Source organism: Hemitrygon akajei, unplaced genomic scaffold (assembly GCF_048418815.1).
Source record: "Hemitrygon akajei unplaced genomic scaffold, sHemAka1.3 Scf000057, whole genome shotgun sequence".
NCBI lineage: Eukaryota > Metazoa > Chordata > Chondrichthyes > Myliobatiformes > Dasyatidae > Hemitrygon > Hemitrygon akajei.
Genome location: NW_027331943.1, coordinates 2,207,669 through 2,227,595, shown reverse-complemented (window position 1 = coordinate 2,227,595; position 19,927 = coordinate 2,207,669). Strand labels below are relative to the sequence as shown.

General features: G+C 44.8%; 1 protein-coding gene across 1 annotated transcript in view; it reads left to right on the top strand.

The window, feature by feature from the left end:
* LOC140721546 (NACHT, LRR and PYD domains-containing protein 3-like) overlaps nt 1-19,927 on the top strand; it is an 817,640-nt gene that overhangs the window by 437,773 nt on the left and 359,940 nt on the right. The window lies entirely within an intron of this gene.

The window sequence follows — 19,927 nt, the reverse complement described above, 5'->3', positions numbered from 1 at the left end:
AGTATTAAATTACATTATCGATGTTACATACATGCCTCCGGTCAGTGGCAAGGATATGACAACGACAGATTGAAAAGCCGTGTTAAACGATCAATTTTACCATAATGACGGGAGATTTCAATACACAGGTTGACTCGGGAAAACAGGCTGGTGATGGAACGCCAGAGAAAGAATTTGTGGAATGCCGGCGAGATGGATGTTAGAGCAGCTTGTGGTTGAGCAGGCTAAAGAAGAGGCTGCTGTGGGTTGGATATTGCGTAATGAACCAGATTTGATCAGGGATGTTGAGGTTACTTCCTGAGGAGGCAGTGATCATAATAGCAATTCGCCCTACAGATTGAGAGGGAAAGCCTGACATTAGATATTATCAGCTTTTCAATGGTTTAAACGGAACTACAGACACATGAGAGAGAGTTGTCCAAAGTTGATTGCAAGGAGGGACGTGCGAGAATGACGGCAGAGCGACGATGCCTGGTGTTTCTGGGAGGAATTCTGAAGGTGCGGGGCAGATAAAGCCCAAGGGAGAGGTATTCTAAAGCAACCAGAGCTGACAGGGGATGTCAACGACAGAGTGAAAGCAAAAGAGAATTCACAGAATGTCACAAAAAGTGGTGGGAATCTAGACGATCGGGGAGACATTAAAACCCAAAGTGGTGGCATCCGTCAGTCTTGTGGGACCATGGATCTGCGCCTGGAAAGTCTTGCTTCAGTCGTGCCGTCGCGGTGAAGCGACGCTGGAGTGTCCTCTCCAGGGCGCAGGGCTGGGCAAGGTTGAATTGAAGACCGTCAGTTGCCCAAGCAGCAAGTCTCCCCTCTCCACGCCACCGGTGTTGTCCAAGGGAAGGGCAAAGGACGATGCAGCATGGCACCGGCATCGTCACTGGAGTTGCCAGAACGAGGCTGAAGGCAACGTCGGACTTCCGTAGCGTCTCCAGCTCCGGACTTGTCCTCAGGGTTTACTCCCGAAGCCTTTCCCATGAGTGTGCATGAACGCAAGGCAGCGGAGGTTTGAAATAAGAATTTTCCCTCTCTTAGATGGGCTGCCTTCCCAGGCTGATGAGCTCCATCTACCTGTGAACCAAAAGAAGGCTACTAAAAATGCAATAAGGAGAGGAAAATAAGATCAAATAAGAAGATACGCGAGTGATAATATAAAAAGTATGCATTTTTCAGAAATATAAATATTACAGTAGATGGAACAATGCACATCGGAACGCTGGAGAATGACTGGAGAGGTAGCAATGAGGGATTAAGAAATGGTAGACAAGCTTCAGTATCAGGGTTGTTCCTCACTTTGGTAGACACCGGCAAATGTAAGAGTCCTGAACGGTTGGAGGAAGTGGGGATAGTAAATGTTGTTAGTGAGGTGAAAAACCTTGGGAGGCGGATTGGTCTGTAGATGAGTAAGTCACATACCAGGTAGACTACATCCCATGGTTCGAAAGAGCTACTTGAAGGGATTGTAGCGATCCTTATGCAGATTGTAAGATTCTGAAATGTTTCCGGAGAACCGGAAAATCGCAACGGTCATTCCACTCTTCAAGAAGGGATGGATCAAAAGACGGGAGATCTGTACATTATTTGGCGGCCGAAATGCAAATACTTGTTTGACAAATCTGTTGGAATTCTGTAGGAAATAACAGTGAAGGCAGAAAAAGTATAGTCAATGGATGTTGTTCCCCTTTGGATTTTCACAAGGCCTTTGACAGGGTGCTGCATATGAGACTGCTAAACCAGAATAGAAATGTGGTCTTATAAGAAAGGTGATATGCTGAACGGCAGGGCACAAAGAGTGGGAATAAATGGGAGTTTTCTTCTGATTGGTTACCAGTAACTAGGAGTTATTCTGCACGGGATAGTGCAGGAAATATTTATTTTCATGTTATAAGGCGATAAGACCATAAGATATAACAGCATAAGTAGGCCAATCGACCCATTAAGTCTGCTCCGCCATTCAATCTTAGGCAAACATACTTCTTCCAGACATCTCCACTCCCGTGCCTTCTCCCCATACCCTATGATGCCTTGTATAATTAAGAAGCGATCAATCTCTGCCTTAAATACACCCAATGACTTGGCCTCCACACACGGACGTGGCAACGAATTCCACAGATCTACCATTCTCTGACTAAAGTAATTTCTCCGCATCTCTATTCTCAATGGACGTCCTTCAACCCTTAAGTCGTGCACTCGTCTTACCCTCCCCTACCATGGGAAATAACGTTGCAATATCTAATCTGGTCAGGCCTTTTAGCATTGGGAATGTTTATATCAGATATCCCCCTTGTGTTCCTGAGCTCCGGGGAATACAGACCAAGAGCTGCCAGACGTTCCTCATACCTGGAATCATTCTCCTGAATCTTCTCTGAAACCTCTCGAATGTCAATATAGCCTTTCTAAAATAATGATCCCAAAACTGCACACAATACCCCAAGTATGGTCTCACGAGTGAGACCATAAATCCGCAACATCACGTCTCTGCTATTATATTCTACATCTCTAGAAATTCTATACCGTCATCTTCAAAACCGACTCAACCTGGAGCTTAACTTTCAGGGCATCCTGCAGAAGGACTCCAAAGTCCCGTTGAATCTCTGCGTTTTAAATGTTCTCCCCATCTGAATAATAGTCTGCGTATTTATCTCTTCCACCAAAGTGCAGGACCATACAATTACCAACGTTGTACTTCATTTGCCATTTTTCTGCCCATTCCCCTAAACTATCTAAGTCTCTCAGCAGGCTCTCTGTTCCTTCAACACTACTCGCTGCTTTACTAATCGTTCTTTCATTTGCAAATTTAAACACAAATCCATTAACCCATAGTCCAATACATTGACATACATCGTCAAAAGCAGTGGTCCCAGCACTGACCTCTGTGGTTCTCCACTAGTAACCGGCAGCCAGTCAGAATAGGATCCTTTTATTCCCACTCTCTGTATTCTGCTGATCAGCCAATGCTCCACCCATGCAGAAAACTTCCCTGTAATTCCATAGGCTCGTACCGTGCTAAGCAGCCTCGTGTGCGCACCTTGTCAAAGGCCTTCTGAAAATCCAAGTACACCACATTTACTAAGTCTCCTTTGTCTACCGTGCTTGTCACTTTCTCAAAAGTTTGCGGTTTGTACATTAGACAGGATTTTCCCTTCAAGAAGCTCTGCTGGCTTTGCCCTGTCTTGTCATGTGCCTCCAGGTACTCCTGTAAGGTCATCCCTACCATGAGTTTCCAACCACTTCTCAACAACTGATGACAGGCTAACAGGTCTTTAGTTTCCTTTCTGCTGCCCCCACCCTTCTTAAATAGCGGAGTAACATTTGCAATTTTCCGGTCATCTGGTACAGTGCCGGAATCTATTGATTCTTGAAAAATCATCGTTAATGCCCCCGCAATCTCTCCACATGAAAGTATATTCCATCAAGTCCAGGAGATTTATCCGCCCTCAAATCAATGAGGTTCCTGTGCACCTTCTCCGACATAATTTTCCCTGCACGTACATCACTTCCCTGACACTCTTTAATGTCCGGTCTACTGTAGATGTTTTCTACTGAGAAGACTGACGCAAAATGAGCATTAAGTTGCTCTGACATCTCAGCGTCTCCCATTGCATTATCTCCAACGTCATTTTCTATTTGTCCAATATCTACCCACGAATCTCGTTTACCTTTAAATAATCTTAAAATCTTACTTAAAAATCTTTTAGAATCTTCTTGTATAATAATTCCAGCTTCGATTCATAGTTCATCTTTCTTTCGTAATGATCCTCTTAGGTTCTCTCTGCAAGTTTTTAAAATCTCCCCAATCCTCTATCTTCCCAATAGCTCTGGCTTCTTTCTATGCCTTCTTTTGCTTTTAATTTAGCTCTGACTTTACGTCATCCACGATAGTGCCCTGCTTCTACACGGAAATGTCTTCTTATTTGGAATATATCTGCTTTGCACTTCCGTCAACATTCGCAGAAACTCCAGCCATTGCGGCTCTCTCGTCCTTCCTGCTAGTGACACGATTTCTGTATCTCCTGCTGTAATTTGAAATCCACATTCCCGTTGCTGTTTAGAGGCCAGTATGCAACTGCCATTAGGGACTTTTTACCCTTTCCATTTCTTACCTCAACCCATACAGTTTTCAATCCTACGTCATCCCTTTCTAATATTTTAATATTATTTCTTATACACAATGTCACACCACCCATTTACCTACTAACCTAACTTTCCGATGCACTGTATATCCCTGGACGTTCAGCTCCCAATGGCGGCCACCCTTCTGCCAAATTTCAGGGATGGACTGCGTCATACTTGCCAATCCATAGCTGAATTTCAAGATCGTCCATTTAATTTCTTATGTTGCGTGCATTCAAATGTAACATTTTCAGTCCCGTATTTGTTGCTTTCTGTTTTAAATGCCACGCCTCTATTGCCCTGTAACTCACACTACCAGCTGTAATTATACCTCATCTCCTGCCTGTCCTATCTATCTTCTCTTTTACACGGTTTCTTTGATTTATTTCTGTTTTCCCCTTCCTCAGCCTATCACTCTCGTTCTCATTCCCCTGCCGGATTAGTTTAAACCCTCCCGAACAGTTCTATTAAATCTGTCTGCAAGGATATTGGACCCCTTTGGGTTCTGGTGTAACCCTCCTTTACCTCCCCCAGAAGAACACACAGTGATCCAGGAAACCAAAGCCCTACCCCCGACATCACTCTCTCAGCTACGCATTAATTTGCCTAAACATGCTATCCTTGCGCTCGTTCGCAATCCTGAGATTACTACCCTGGTGTTCCTGCTTTACAGCTTCCTACCCAACTCCCTGAATTCTTTCTTCAGTACCTCCTCCCCTTTTTCCACCTATGTCATTGGTACCGACGTGTACCAGGACTTCTGGCTGTTCACTCTCTCCCTTCATAATAGTCTGCACCCGATCGGAGACATCCCGTACCCTGGCACCTGGGAGGCAACACACCATGCGGGTATCTCTATCAGGCTGACAGAACCTTCTGACTGTCTCCCCCACCATGGAATCCCCTATGACTACCGCGTTTCTCATTTCCTTCTTTCCTTTCTGCACCATATGTCAATGATACCGGTGACGGAGTTTGTGATTTTGTGATTTTGGACGATGCATTGTTCTGAGGAAGCAAGGAGTCTGTAGACGGACTAACACAGGAGAGGAGAACAGGCAAAGTAAGTGACAGATGGAATATAGAGCAGGGAAGTGTGTTGCCGTGCTCTTTAATACAATGAATAAAAGTGTAGATTTTTATTTAAACAAGAATCAAATTAAGAAATCAGAAAAGCAAAAGGGCTGGAAATAAGAATATCTAAGAGTATCGATCACAGGTCCTGCACATTAATGCAATCGAGAGAGCTTGCCAGGAGTCCTACGGCACTAGTTGCTTCATTAAGTACAGTACATCATGTATGTCCGAAAACAGTGTAGCTGCCTCGACACTGTCCAGTCACACACTCTCCCGGGGTCAGACACAGAGTATAGCTCCTACCTCACCGTACTGTCACACTCCATGAAAATTCAGGACATATTACAGACCAGTCTCACTTGAAGTTGAAATGAATATTATATTATTTATGAATGGGACCGCTGGAATGAATTGATACTGATGCACATGGTGGAAGGGATATCAATACAAACATAAAAGTGCACGGATAGATAGACAGATAGATAGATAGATAGATAGATAGATAGATAGATAGATAGATAGATACTTTATTCATCCCCATGGGGAAATTCAACCTTTTTTCCAATGTCCCATACACTTGTTGTAGCAAATCTAATTACATACAATACTTAACTCAGTAAAAAATATGATATGCATCTAAATCACTATCTCAAAAAGCATTAATAATAGCTTTTAAAAAAGTTCTTAAGTCCTGGCGGTAGAATTGTAAAGCCCAATGGCATTGGGGAGTATTGACCTCTTCATCCTGTCTGAGGAGCATTGCTTCGATAGTAATCTGTCGCTGAAACTGCTTCTCTGTCTCTGGATGGTGCTATGTAGAGGATGTTCAGAGTTATCCATAATTGACCGTAGCCTACTCAGCGCCCTTCGCTCAGCTACCGATGTTAAACTCTCCAGTACTTTGCCCACGACAGAGCCCGCCTTCCTTACCAGCTTATTAAGACGTGAGGCGTCCCTCTTCTTAATGCTTCCTCCCCAACATGCCACCACAAAGAAGAGGGCGCTCTCCACAACTGACCTATAGAACATCTTCAGCATCTCACTACAGACATTGAATGACGCCAACCTTTCAAGGAAGTACAGTCGACTCTGTGCCTTCCTGCACAAGGCATCTGTGTTGGCAGTCCAGTCTAGCTTCTCGTCTAACTGTACTCCCAGATACTTGTAGGTCTTAACCTGCTCCACACATTCTCCATTAATGATCATTGGCTCCATATGAGGCCTAGATCTCCTAAAGTCCACCACCATCTCCTTGGTCTTGGTGATATTGAGACGCAGGTAGTTTGAGTTGCACCATATCACAAAGTCCTGTATCAGTTTCCTATACTCCTCCTCCTGTCCATTCCTGACACACCCCACTATGGCCGTGTCATCAGCGAACTTTTGCACATGGCAGGACTCCGAGTTATATTGGAAGTCTGATGTGTACAGGGTGAACAGGACCGGAGAGAGTACGGTTCCCTGCGGCGCTCCTGTGCTGCTGACCACCGTGTCAGACCTACAGTCTCCCAACCGCACATACTGAGGTCTATCTGTCAAGTAGTCCACTATCCAGTCCACCATGTGAGAGACTACTCCCATCTCCGTTAGTTTGTGCCTTAAGATCTTGGGCTGGATGGTGTTAAAGGCACTAGAGAAGTCCAGGAATGTAATCCTCACGGCACCACTGACCCCATCTAGGTGAGAGAGTGATTTGTGCAGCAAATACGTGATAGCATCCTCCACTCCCACCTTCTCCTTATACGCAAACTGAAGAGGATCCTGGGCGTGCCTGGTTTGTGGCCTCAGATTCTGTATTATCAGCCGCTCCATGGTCTTCATCACGTGCGACGTCAAGGCAACAGGTCTGAAGTCATTCAACTCCTTTGGTTGTGGTTTCTTCGGTACCGGGACAATACAGGATGTTTTCCACTGTCTGGGTACTCTTCTCTGCTCCAGGCTCATGTTGAAGATGCGCTGCAGTGGTTCTCCCAGCTCAGTCGCACAGGTGATACACGGTGAAGGTAGCGACACAGAGTTGCTGAGAGGAATGCATTCATGTAAATGCTGCTGGAACATAAAGGCGCTGTTTCTGAGTTTTATTTCGATCAGATTATGAATTTACGCAGTTATTCATTTAAATTAATCAATTTCATTATTTTTTTTTATTTTCATTCAACATTTAAGCAGTTCTGTTGCCAAGCCACAGAAAGTTACAGTTCAGGTGCTTCTCAATTGTCTCTTTGTGGTTGAGCAACGAATAGCGAGCAGAATGAAGTCAGGCCGAACGGTCTGTTTGACATATGACTCTATTCCGAAGGATGTACTGTTCCATATAACCGTCATCATTCATCAGTGCACTGTCCATCTCAAAAAATTAATATAAACAAACTGCAGACGACTCTTGTTCTAATAATACATCAGGAATACAAAAACTATTTTAAGAATATTTACTAGATTTGAGTAACAGCGGGAAAAATATAGAAAACAATATACACCGTCAGAATGAATCAGAGTTTCACAGGTAAAGGACTGATATGATACACTGAACGCACGATCAGAGACTGCTGATACAGAATGAACCCCACACTCTCACACTGAACCAGAGAGTCACACCGACAGAAGCCCACACTCTCAGTCTGTATCAGGGACTGATTTCTACAAAAAGAACCCCACAACTCTCATATTGCACCCGAGACTTGTGGATAAAAATGAAAACGACTGGCAGATACAGAATGAAACCCATATTCTCACTCTGTAACAGAGACTGACAGATACAGAATGAAACCCACACTCTCACACTGTAACAGAGACTGACAGATACAGAATGAAACCCACTCTCTCACACTGTAACAGAGACTGACAGATACAGACTGAAACCCACTCTCTCACACTGTAACAGAGACTGCTAGATACCGAATGAAACCCAGACTCTCACACTGTAACAGAGACGGACAGATACAGAATGAAACCCACACTCTCACACTGTAGCAGAGACTGACAGATAGAGAATGAAACCCACACTCACACACTGTAACAGGCATTGACAGATACAGAATGAAACACACACTCTCACACTGTAGCAGAGACTGACAGGCACATAATGAAAACCACACTCTCACACTGTAGCAGAGATTGACAGATACAGAATGAAACCCACACTCTTACACTGTAACAGAGACGGACAGATACAGAATGAAAACCACAGTCGAACAGTGTGTGTATCTGTGTGTGTGAGAGAGTCAGTGTATCTGTGTTTGCATGTTTGTGTGCGAAAGGGTGCATCTGTGTGCGGGTGCGTGTATCTATGTATGTATGTGTTTATGTGAGGGAGAGTGTATCTTTGCGTGTGTGTGTGTGTGTGTGTGTGTGTGTGTGTGTGTCTGTGTGTGTGTGTGCGTGTGCGTGTGTGTGTGTACTGATAATACTTTTTAATATGGCTTTATTTGATGACGTGGCTTGATTTGACGGTCCTGCGAAAGGCACTCCAAAAGATATGCCAAAGCTTCGGACATTTTTATGTTATGAATGGAATCCGTACAGGGCAGAAAATATTTTATTAAATCATTTCGGCATTTGCACCATGGAGAAACCTGTTGATGGTGGGGTTGTAACCCACAGGACAGTGAATGGCAGCATTATCAGCCCATTATATTCCTACAGCTAACTGAACTCCATAGTATTTCAGTATCTAACTGTTCCTCAGGCGGATTCAACAGCGGCTTTGTCCGTCACTTCACCGTGTCATAATCCACAGCACGAATAAGATTTTTTTTATGCATATACATTATAAGATATACAGGAGTTACACACAGAGATACACATGCGCACACATAGATTAGAAACAAACACATAAACACACACACACACACACACACACACACACACACACACACACACACACACACACACACACACACACACACACACACACACACACACACACACACACACACACACACATACTACAGATGTGGAGAAGGTAGTTTAAGAGATGGAGGGAACCGTGGACAGTTTTGAACATCGAAGGTGTCGAAAATAATCATTATACCGGGAAGGTGATCAAAATGACGTAAACATAGATGTCGTCCAGGGCTGAAGGAGAACTGGACAGAGTGTCTGTGTACACAACAAGTATGTTTTGCATTTGGTGATACATACTCGGACGGGGTGGGATGGGTTTGGTGTCTGAGCGGCCAAAGTGGAACCCCTGAAACAAGAAATGTGAAAGATATAAAATGAAAGTCTGCAGGAGGAGACTGAGAGGAGTTTTCATGTGTCCCTGGATCCAGAGCACACTGAGGGGAAACCGGATCTATTTGTGGATGAAACCGCAGGCGTGACAGGGAAAAAGTGCAGAAAATGCTGGAAACATCGATTCCGGATTGCTTGTGGAAAGAGAACCACAGTGAAAGTTTCAGTTTGGAAAATGGGAACAGTCGTGACCGCTGCCAATACAACTGTGGAATGTTGTAAATGAAGCCGCTCATTGCTCACTTACTGGTTTCATTGCACATTTTGGTCAAATTACACAGAGGGATCTGACTGAGGTAATGCCAATGGTATTGACGTGTTGATGTTACACCCCCACAGCATTTGCACCTGAGACACTGCTGGTGATGTAATTTGTTTGTTCACTAACAATGGTGAGAGGTGGGATCTTACCACTGGAGATCGATCCCCTGTATAAATCAGAACCTGTTGCTGTACGTCAGCCCAGAGTGTCTTGCCGAGCTGTGGAATTCAGAGCAATAGCGTTCACTGCGTCACTCAAATGGAATATCGAGTAATCTGGCGGTTGGAAGACATTTACTACCCTGTTATTTCAGCCGTTGGAATTCCCGGTAAGCAGCTGTCACTGCTGTAAACGGCAGAAACAGAGTTAATTCCGATATTCTAAAGAGTTTCTCTCGCTACTTGTTTCCACAGCCACCCGCCCAGTCCCCGCATTTCAGTCATGGGCGGAAGGCGCTGACAGTATTAATCCCATTGCTTTCGCAGCCGACAGCGCTCTATATTGGAGCCGAGATGCTGCCTTTGACTGAAATCCTCTCCGCTGTCTCGATATCATGTAATAATTGTGAATCGATATGTCTACACAGGAGGACACCGGGCTACACTGCATCCGTGGGGAGCCAGCCGAAATTCTGTTCTGTCCGTATGAATCGGGTGTGAATTGCCTGACTGGGTGATGGAACAACGCGAATGTCTCATTTATGTTAGAAATATGAGCAGAGGGAACCGCCGATGTGGATTTCATTTCATTCCTGTGCCGCTCAGACCAGTGACGTTGGTGTATCAGACCCATTCCTTACTTCGGTCAGGAAGCGTTTAACCAGCTGTCATCTGGTCGGTTTGGGAATTCACCCAGATTGAACCCATTTACAAAACTCGCGGAGAGTTCTCAGTCACGCCGATATTGCACACTGTCAGCGGGTTCTTATGTTCTGGGTCCAGTTTCCACCATTTGTAGCAGAGAAAAAACACAAGATGAAGTCTAATAATAATAATTTTGATCTATTGCCCTGACAGGTCAGTAATTTCTCTGCTCCTTTCCCTCTCTCTTACAGTTAACCTGGTGGCGATTGTTATCTTATCCCGAGGAAAGTGCGGTCTCTCCAAATGCATCACTCGCTACCTGCTGGGAATGGCAGGGGCCGATCTCCTGGTCGTTATCTCTGACCCTCTGCTGAACTGGACTGTTTTCATATATTTTCGGTCTTCCTTCCTCTATTGGACTCCCATTTGTAGGGTTGTTCGTTGCCTGCTTTTATCAAGCACCGGGGTCTCTGTCTGGCTGACAGTCGCGTTCACCTGTGACAGATTTGTGGCCATTTGTTGTGAAAAGCTGAAAACAAAATATTGCACCGAAAGAACGGCGTCTGTGTTTATCGGGACAGTGAGTGTTCTGGGCTGTTCAGAAAGTGTCCCTTTCTACTTTACATTGGAGCCTTTGGTGATAATTGATGACGTTTTCTATGGCTGTGTCAGCAAAGAGAATTTCTATAGGTCCCCGTGGTGGGCCGCACTTCGTATGATTCATCGCGTTTTCATGCCTTGTCTCCCGTTTGTTCTGATTTTATTGTTCAATGCTCTGACAGTTAGACGGATTTTTTCCGCTAATAAAGTTCGGATGGGGCTCCGGGGCCGCAGCAACGGAAAGAATGACAAGGACCCGGAGATGGAGAACCGAAGGAATTCGGTCGTTTTACTATTGAGTACAACCGGTAGGTTTATATTTCTGTGGTTGACAGTAGTGGTTTTTGATATCTACGTGCTGATTGCAAACATCCCTCGTTACTCGGACACGGATCCGATTTATATCGCAGAATCCACGGCGACGATGCTGCAGATCCTCAGCTCCTGCACCAACACATGTATTTACGCCGTGACTCAGAGCAAGTTCAGAGAGGAGCTGAAGAACGCGGTGATATACCCGCTGAAACTGTTAAACAAATTCCTTAAATCATAGAGCCACTTGTTGGTTTCTGCCGGAGATTTCAGTCAAACACCATGTTTCCTCCATAATCTATCCACTTGCCGATATGTAGAACCAGGATAACAACTGAGCGCTCTGAAATACGCATGCGTTTTGTGATGATATATTTCACTCGCTGTTTACCCCGTACGGGTGAAATGTGTCCTTCATCAAATATGTAATATGTAGCGGTCACCTCAGCTGTAATTCACCCCGATGGAGGGTCTATAGTCAGATCCTGCCCGTTTGATTTTAATAAACTCCCTTACATCTGACAGTGTTTTACTCTGGGTTGGTCCAGTTAGGAAGAATCCTCTCCCTTTTCTCCATTCTCTCCGTTGTTTCTGATTCTTCCTTTTCAGTGACGCTCACGGTGTTTTACTCCCAATATCTCTCACGTTGTCCTCGCTCACTCCTTCCCCCACGCCGGTGAGGGGACCGTGATCAGACTGAAACATAGCGGAGGTGTGTGTGTGTGTGTGTGTGTGTGTGTGTGTGTGTGTGTGTGTGTGTGTGTGTGTGTGTGTGTGTGTGTGTGTGTGTGTGTGTGTGTGTGTGTGTGTGTGTGTGTGTGTGTGTGTGTGTGTTTTCTTTCCTTTTCCAGCTCCTTTTCCATCCCCGGACTGCTCCGCTTTGTCCTTTCCTATCTGCCTCTTTATCTCCGTTCACATTCTGTGGTCCCGTGAAAATCTGTTTCATCTGTTCCCTGTTTCTCTCTGTCCACAAGTCCGGTCCCGTTCTGAACAAAATCTAATCTCATTGCAGACGAGTGAGTTTCACCGTGAGGGAGACATGATCGGGCTGGAACAGAGTGTGTGTGCGTTCTTTTCCTTCTTTTTCAACTCCATCTCCATCTCCGACCTGCTCCCTCGTTGTCCCCGCATCTCTCCGGCTTTATATCTGTCCACATCCCGAGGCCCCGTCACAGTCTGATTCTTTCCCTCTGTTTCCCTCTGTTCTCTTTCTCTCTGACCACAACTTCCGTCCGGTCGCGTACTGAGCAGAGGGAATCTCATTGCAGAAACATATATTTATATCGATCATCAAAGTACGCTGAAATTTAATGAACGTCAAGAGCAACAGGAAAAAGTTTTTTGTTTATTTTTTTCTCTCGTGACTAACTAAGCTCTACCTGGAAGTTTTATCGATGTATGAAAAATAAAAGAATGATACCGGAAATCCGAATTAAAATTACTTTAAAAGATGTTTTACCGCTTTCTGACGGAACATTACTCACTCTGTTGCATTTCCAGTTCCGTCTCACTGATGTCTGTCCTGCCACCGATCAGCGTTATACAACACCTGTGAGTCTCCTCGCCCGGGGTTGACGGAAGCAAGATTCGACACGACAGATACCTTTTCGAGCGCAGAATAGATTTATGCATCTCACGCCAGTTAATACTAACTGAACGCTTTATCAGAAATAATGTTTCGAGTGATAGGTAAGGATTATGTCCCATCTCTGGCCACCGTGAGCACAAAAGTAGCGTGAATCCCAAGCGACGACATTCTAGTCTTGTCCAATTTAACTCCCAATCAGATTGAGTGGCTTAAAGACTACGACATAAATGCCTGGCAAGATTAAATGACAAGAGCTTCGCATTCCGGAGTTGGTAATGACCCGGGGTTAATTTTGCCTCGTGAAGGCAGCGCAGTTTCCAATGTTGTTGACTGTTGTTCAAGTCTAATCGCAAACTGGAGAACATCTGCAGACGCTGGAAATCAAAGTAATACCCACACAATCCTAAGGAGCTCAGCAAGCCGGGCAGAATCTATGCAAAAGAGTAAACAGTCAATGTTCCGGGCCGACACACTTCATCAGGGAGTTCCCATTTAATAGGATCGGACGTTTCTAGCATAATTCTATGTATATGGGGATGAGCGGCATTGATCGTGCGGATAACCAGAGGCAAAATGGCTAATACGCGGGGTATACTTTTAAGGTGCTTGGAAATAGGAACCGAGGGAATGTCAGAGTTCAGTTTTCACACAGAGAGTGTTGTGTGCGGGGAATACACTGCCGGCGGCGGTGATGGAAGCGAATACAATAGCGTCTTAAGAACCTCTTAGACGGGTACATGGAACTTTGAAAAGTAGAGGTCTATGCACTGGGGAAATCCAAGGCAGATTCTAGAGTGGGTTTCATGGTGGGCACAACATTGTGGGCCGAAGGGCCTGTAATGGGCTGTAGGTTTCTATGTTCTATGTTTTTTAATTGTAGGATCGGCGACAGATATTAGACACCCAGACATGCCTCTTACAACTGCTGGTAATTGTGCAGAGCACTATGCACTGGGTCGTCTGCGGTCCCGTGTCGTTCTGATAAATTGCCATTAGTAAACCCTTCACATGCTATCCTGCTAATCGCCCTTAAGTATTGCCAAAAAAGTCACTCATTATCACGACCTGGTTTTGGAACTGGTAAACTAAGAGAATTACCGGGACTGCAGGTTGGTACAAGCCCTTCCTGATCGAATAGTGCTTTATGACAGGTTTCATGCTTTACATTGCCTCCAGTGACAAATCATGTAGCCGTATACATGATCTGTCGTGTATATAAAAGCACGAGGAAAGACATTCTTGCCATAGAGGGAGTACAAAGAAGGTTCACCAGATTGATTCCTGGGAAGGCAGGACTTTCATATGAAGAAAGGCTGGATCGACTAGGCTTATACTCACTGGAATTTAGAAGATTGGGGGGGATCTTATTGAAACATATAAAATTCTAAAGGGATTGGGCAGGCTAGATGCAGGAAGATTGTTTCCGATGTTGGAGAAGTCCAGAACGAGGGGATCACAGATTAAGGATAAAGGGGAAGACTTTTAGGACCGAGATGAGTAAAAACCTGTTCACACAAAGAGTGGTGAATCTGTGGAATTCTCTGCCACAGGAAACAGTTGAGGCCGGTTCATTGGCTATATTTGAGAAAGTTATATATGGCCATTGTGGCTAAAGGGATCAGGGGGTATGGAGAGAAAGCAGGTACAGGGTTCTGAGTTGGATGATCAGCCATGATCAGACTGAATGGCGGTGCAGGCTCGCAGGGCCGAATGGCCTACTCCTGCACCTATTTTCTATGTTTCTATGTATAGAGTCTTCGTGTGGTGGGGCGGAATGTACAAGTCCCTCGTGATGTTTGTTTATCGCCCACCGAGAGGGAGGTGCCGGCGAAAGCCACGCGTGTACGACATGCTCAGGCAAAGCAGCGGGAGCAAAGATGACAAACTTTATTTTAACGATAAAGAAGGAAATATTGTACATCCAGCCTGAGCGGAATGGAGTTGTAGAGCAGCGTTAGTATTAGGCAGAGTTAGACACTGTGTGCGGTTTAACTCCTGTAAAGTCTGAAGCACGGGTCCGAGAAGTTGAGAAGTTGCAGTCTTTTCTGACTATAGTGACATGAGGGGGTGAGTTTGGCAATTCAACTCGTTGATTCTGTTGTTCACTCAAAAACCCTACTGCCACTTTGTCCATTGGACCATAATAGATGTGTCCGTTTAAAGAAAGAGTTTCTGCTCTGTTACGCACAGAAAGGAGCTTCTGGTGATCGCTCGGCTGAGATGTTTCGGTGTATCGGGCGGTGCGATGGAAATGCTTCAGAGGTCGGCATGTCAGGATAAGCTGTCGTTGGTTAACATCTTAGTCCAAGTGCTTTTTTTTTCAATTCTGTGTTTGGCAGCGCAGAGTTGTTCTGCAATTCTATCATGTGTCAGGGAAACGGGAAATGAAGTCAGTTATATTGTCTTCTGATTTTTCCCTGCACCAGGTTCCCTCTCCAAAATCACTCTGCTGACGGATTGCCCCACTCGGGTAGGATCCCTCTCCAAAATCACTCTGCTGACCGATTGTCCCACTCGGGCAGCCGAGCACGGTCCCCTTTAACCACGTCCCCATGGTAACGGAATATCCATCATTATCGTTTCCCCCTCCATTCCTCTGCGGAATTCAAACGCGCTTTGTACTTCAGGCCAAGTGGGTTCCGCACACCACTTTTCAGAACATCTCAACATTTCCAGGCAAGGAGTTATAAATTTCACAAATTTGTCCCATAGCCCGGACTTCATACGGGGTCTATAGCCCAATTACTGCGGTGGTGCCAATAATACTTTTTTTGGATATTATGTAACAGGATCGAGTTCTGAATTCGCTTCTTTCTTATTTCTCCCCGTTTCCTGTTCAAATACGCAAATTATAGACATGTCCTTTTTTTTGAGACCCCTCGACCGTTCAGAAGCGACCTTAAAACTGGGCTCATCTTTCCTTGCATAGTTCTTTGTCTTGCTGTTTGTCCCCCTCCTGCTCCTCTGCTTCGTTTGACTGAGCAGGGTCGGGGTGTTTGATTCTGTCGTATCGCTTCTGTGACATTAAAACGTTGTCCAGACCTGATTCCGGCCTGGTCACAGGCTGTCTAGGTGAGGATATAAACATTGAGACGCCTCCACTTTCTTTTGTTTGGACATTGTTTGGTCAGTCAGTCTATTTTGTTGTTGTTGTTGTTTCGGAGTTTGGTGTCTCTTAGATGCCTCCAGCACTTATTCAACTCAAGTCCAGTTTATTGTCATTTAACTACGCACACGCACACCGACAAACGAGACAACGTTTCTCCGACCAAGGGTGTGAAGCACAGCAGCGCACACAGAACATACACAACACAGCAACACTTCTCAAAGCAAGGACAAAATCCTCCGATGAGACAGGCACCAATAAACAAAGTTAAGTGCATAAGTCAAAACACGTTTTTATATAATCATTCCACGTCGGACCTCCGTCTCCGCTACCAGTTTCCTGTTGAAAATACTTGATATACTTTAACTAAAATGATCCCCATAGAGCCACCGTCCTTTGGTCCAACTGCACAAACCACTAGTAAAAGGAATCACATGGCTAGTATACCCACTTTCCAACCAGGCCTCATCAGCCGGGAGACACCAGCGGATCTCCCAGTGGTTTCTTTCCTCGTTCAAACTTCGGGTGCTTCTTTCTCGTTTTCTTCTTTAACTTTACAGAGAAAAATCTCCCCGCATTACACTCATCAACATTACTATCATTACTTATCATCTTCCTTCAATCTACTTACCTTGTTTTCATCTTTATCTTTACAGGGAATTCTCTCAACTCCTCCGCATTCCTGATCAACGTTACTGTACTACTTCCCAACCTACTTCAATCTACTTACCTGGTCCTGCAAAGGAAAGACAGTCAGTCGCAGGCACAAGCGCGAAAGAAATTTCGTTACATTCCTCTCATCAAATCGATTTAGATGCATATCATATTTTTTTACTGAGTTAAGTATTGTATGTAATTAGTTTTGCTACAACAAGTGTATGGGACATTGGAAAAAAAGTTGAATTTCCCCATGGGGATGAATAAAGTATCTATCTATCTATCTATCTATTGGTTTTATTTCCTAATTGGAGAACATCTTGGGTGAGACTAGGATCCGGTTCCGGATCTCCTTATTTCACACAACGCTTCACATAATACTGCAGTCTTTCCTACTTGGTTCCTCCGATCCCGTCCTTTCTACCCGTTCATGGGCCAGGATCAGGGAGGCTCGAAGCTGAACACCCAACGGGGGGCGAACTCGAAATTGCCTCTGCGACTCTCAGTTACTCCATTGTTCCACCCCGTTTTGTCGGGATCCTGCTGGACTACAGCAATTTGTCAGAGATATTTCAAAATGAAATTCGGCACCAGATTTCAATAGGAGAATATTTTATTTTAGCAAGATATCATGGAGAGTCCACATGTGTGGAACTCTGAGGTACAAGTAAAAGGCTTGCCTTTAAATCTAGTAGCAGGGAAGCGTGCGAATCCGTAGAACAATAGAATCTGGCATAATGTTGTTTTCTTCCGTTCATCCGTTTCCACCCATCTGACTTGTGCGGCCGCGTTATCGTTCCGAGGAGTATTGGTGAGGAGAGGATATTCTTCAGTGGAAAACGCAGAAGTCTTCAATTTCACAAACTAAAGCAACATCAGGTAAAACATCGGGATAATCAACGATACAAAGTCCTGCACCGCTTGATTGAAAGACAATGTAAAGAGGCGAAAGAGAATTGGATGAATGAACAGTGCGGTGAAATGGAGCAGTTTGAACGAAGTCATGGTTATAGAGGCCTTCACCAACAGGCAAAGGATATGAGGAAATGAAGGAGGACTGTGCCATCAGCTGGGTGTATGGAAGACGGTAGTGGTAATCCATGCCATGTAAAAGAAGAGATCATGGACAGATGAGTTGAGTACATCTCGGAATTATTTGAAGATAGCAGGATTGAGGATTTACCACAATCAAATCAAATGACTAATCAGCAGAAAAACAATTGATGTCAGAGATGGAAAGTGCGATTTGGAGTCTAAAAGTCAGAAAGGCGGCCGGTGAAGATAAGATTTCCACTCAAGTTCTGAAATCACTTGGTCCGAAGGGAAAAACGAACCTTTCAGCGATATTAATCAACAGTTATATGACAGGAAATCTTCTGGAGGACATTCTCAAATAGGTATTTATCGCCTTACCAAAAAAGCCAAGGACGATAAAATGTAACGAAAACAGGACGATAAGCATAATGTCCCATTGCGTCAAGTTACTGTTGAAAATAGTGTTCGGCAGAATGAAAGGTACAATCAGCGGTGAAACTGAGGAAACACAGTTTGGTTTTCGTAAAGGCTCAGGAACAAGGGAAGGAACATTTGCGATGAGAAACTTCATGGACAGATGCACTGAGGCACAAAAGACCATCTACTTATGCTTTATTGACTATGAAAATGCTTTTGATAAAGAAAAACATGGGAAAGTAACTGAGACGCTGAACAAGTACGATCTGGGATGGGAGAATAAGGAAATTGTATCGGAAACAGAAAGCGGCGGTCAGGGCAGAAAATGGGCTATCACCATGGGCATGTATTAAACCAGGCGTAAGGCTCTCCGGATTTGTTCAACCTCTATGGAGAATAGATACTTCGGGAATGAGACCATCAGGAGACAGGTATTCCAATCGGAGGCTGGAAGGTGGGAAACATCAGGTATGCGGACGACACCGCGTTGTTAGCTGACAGAACTGCAAATTATGCAAAATAAAGTGAATGAGAAAGGCCTTGAATACGGACTAAAAATCAACCGTAAGAAAACAAAATCGATGGTGATAAGCAAAACAGACACTAAAGACTCGTTCATGGTGGCAAGTCAATGGACAAGACATGAACAGGTGCGGAAGTTTGATTATCTTGGCAGTTTTCTGACAGATGACGGGAGATGTGAAGTTGAGATCAGAAGGGGAATAGGTATTGGCTAAGACCCAGTTCATGAAGCTAAATGATCTACTGTGCGATCGGAAGGTAGACAACCTAAAGTAGAATCCGCTTCCTCGAGTGTTACGTGTGGTCAGTGCTGAGGTGAGGATCAGAAACATGAAGCCTGAGGAATGATGGCATGAAACGAATTGATGCTTTTGAAATGTGCTGCTATCGACGAATGTTGAAGATCAGCTGGTAGAGAAAGTTTCAAATGAGAGGGTTTTGTCCGAAGTTGATGGACCACGGATATTGCTGGAGAAGATCATGAAGTTAAACGTTGCTTATTGTGGACATATCGTGGAGAGATAACATCTTGTCGGACTTGCTATAAGGAACGGTGGGGGGAAAGAAAGGAAGAGGAAGGCGAAGGATAACGTGGCTGGATAACATCAAGGATTGGACCAAGCTAGATAAGTCTAGGGATGTTGTGGACATGTGTCGGGACAGAGCGACATGCCGGAAATCGTCCACCAACTGCAAATTCCTGATGCGACCTAACGACGAAGACGAAACAACATACAGCACTGTAAATGGGATATTCGGAAATGTCGTCCACAAGGAGAGAGGTTGGAGATCAGTGAGAGAGGGAGAGAGGTGGCGAAGAAGCTTACGAGGGAGGGAGAACGCCGATGCGAATTGGAAGGAGTCGGGTCGAAGAAACGAGTCACCGAGACGGGTTGGATGATTCGGCAGCACTTTATAATGGTAGTTCTGCAGTCTCTGAATGGCATGCGTGATGGAAAGCCCTCTACATCCTCACGGTGCATTTTTTTCTTGGTTTTGACTCACTCTTCCCCACACACTCTCATCCAAGACATACCACGTCCGCACACACTCTCACGTCTCTCTGCCCAGGCCCGGTCTCTTTCTTGCCCCAGTGTCTCTCCGTATATCTCGGTCTTCGTCGATCTCCGATCTCTCCAGCCAATCGAAATCTCACACATCACCCTGCCTCTCTCTCCACATAGTTCCCCTCTCCTGTCTCT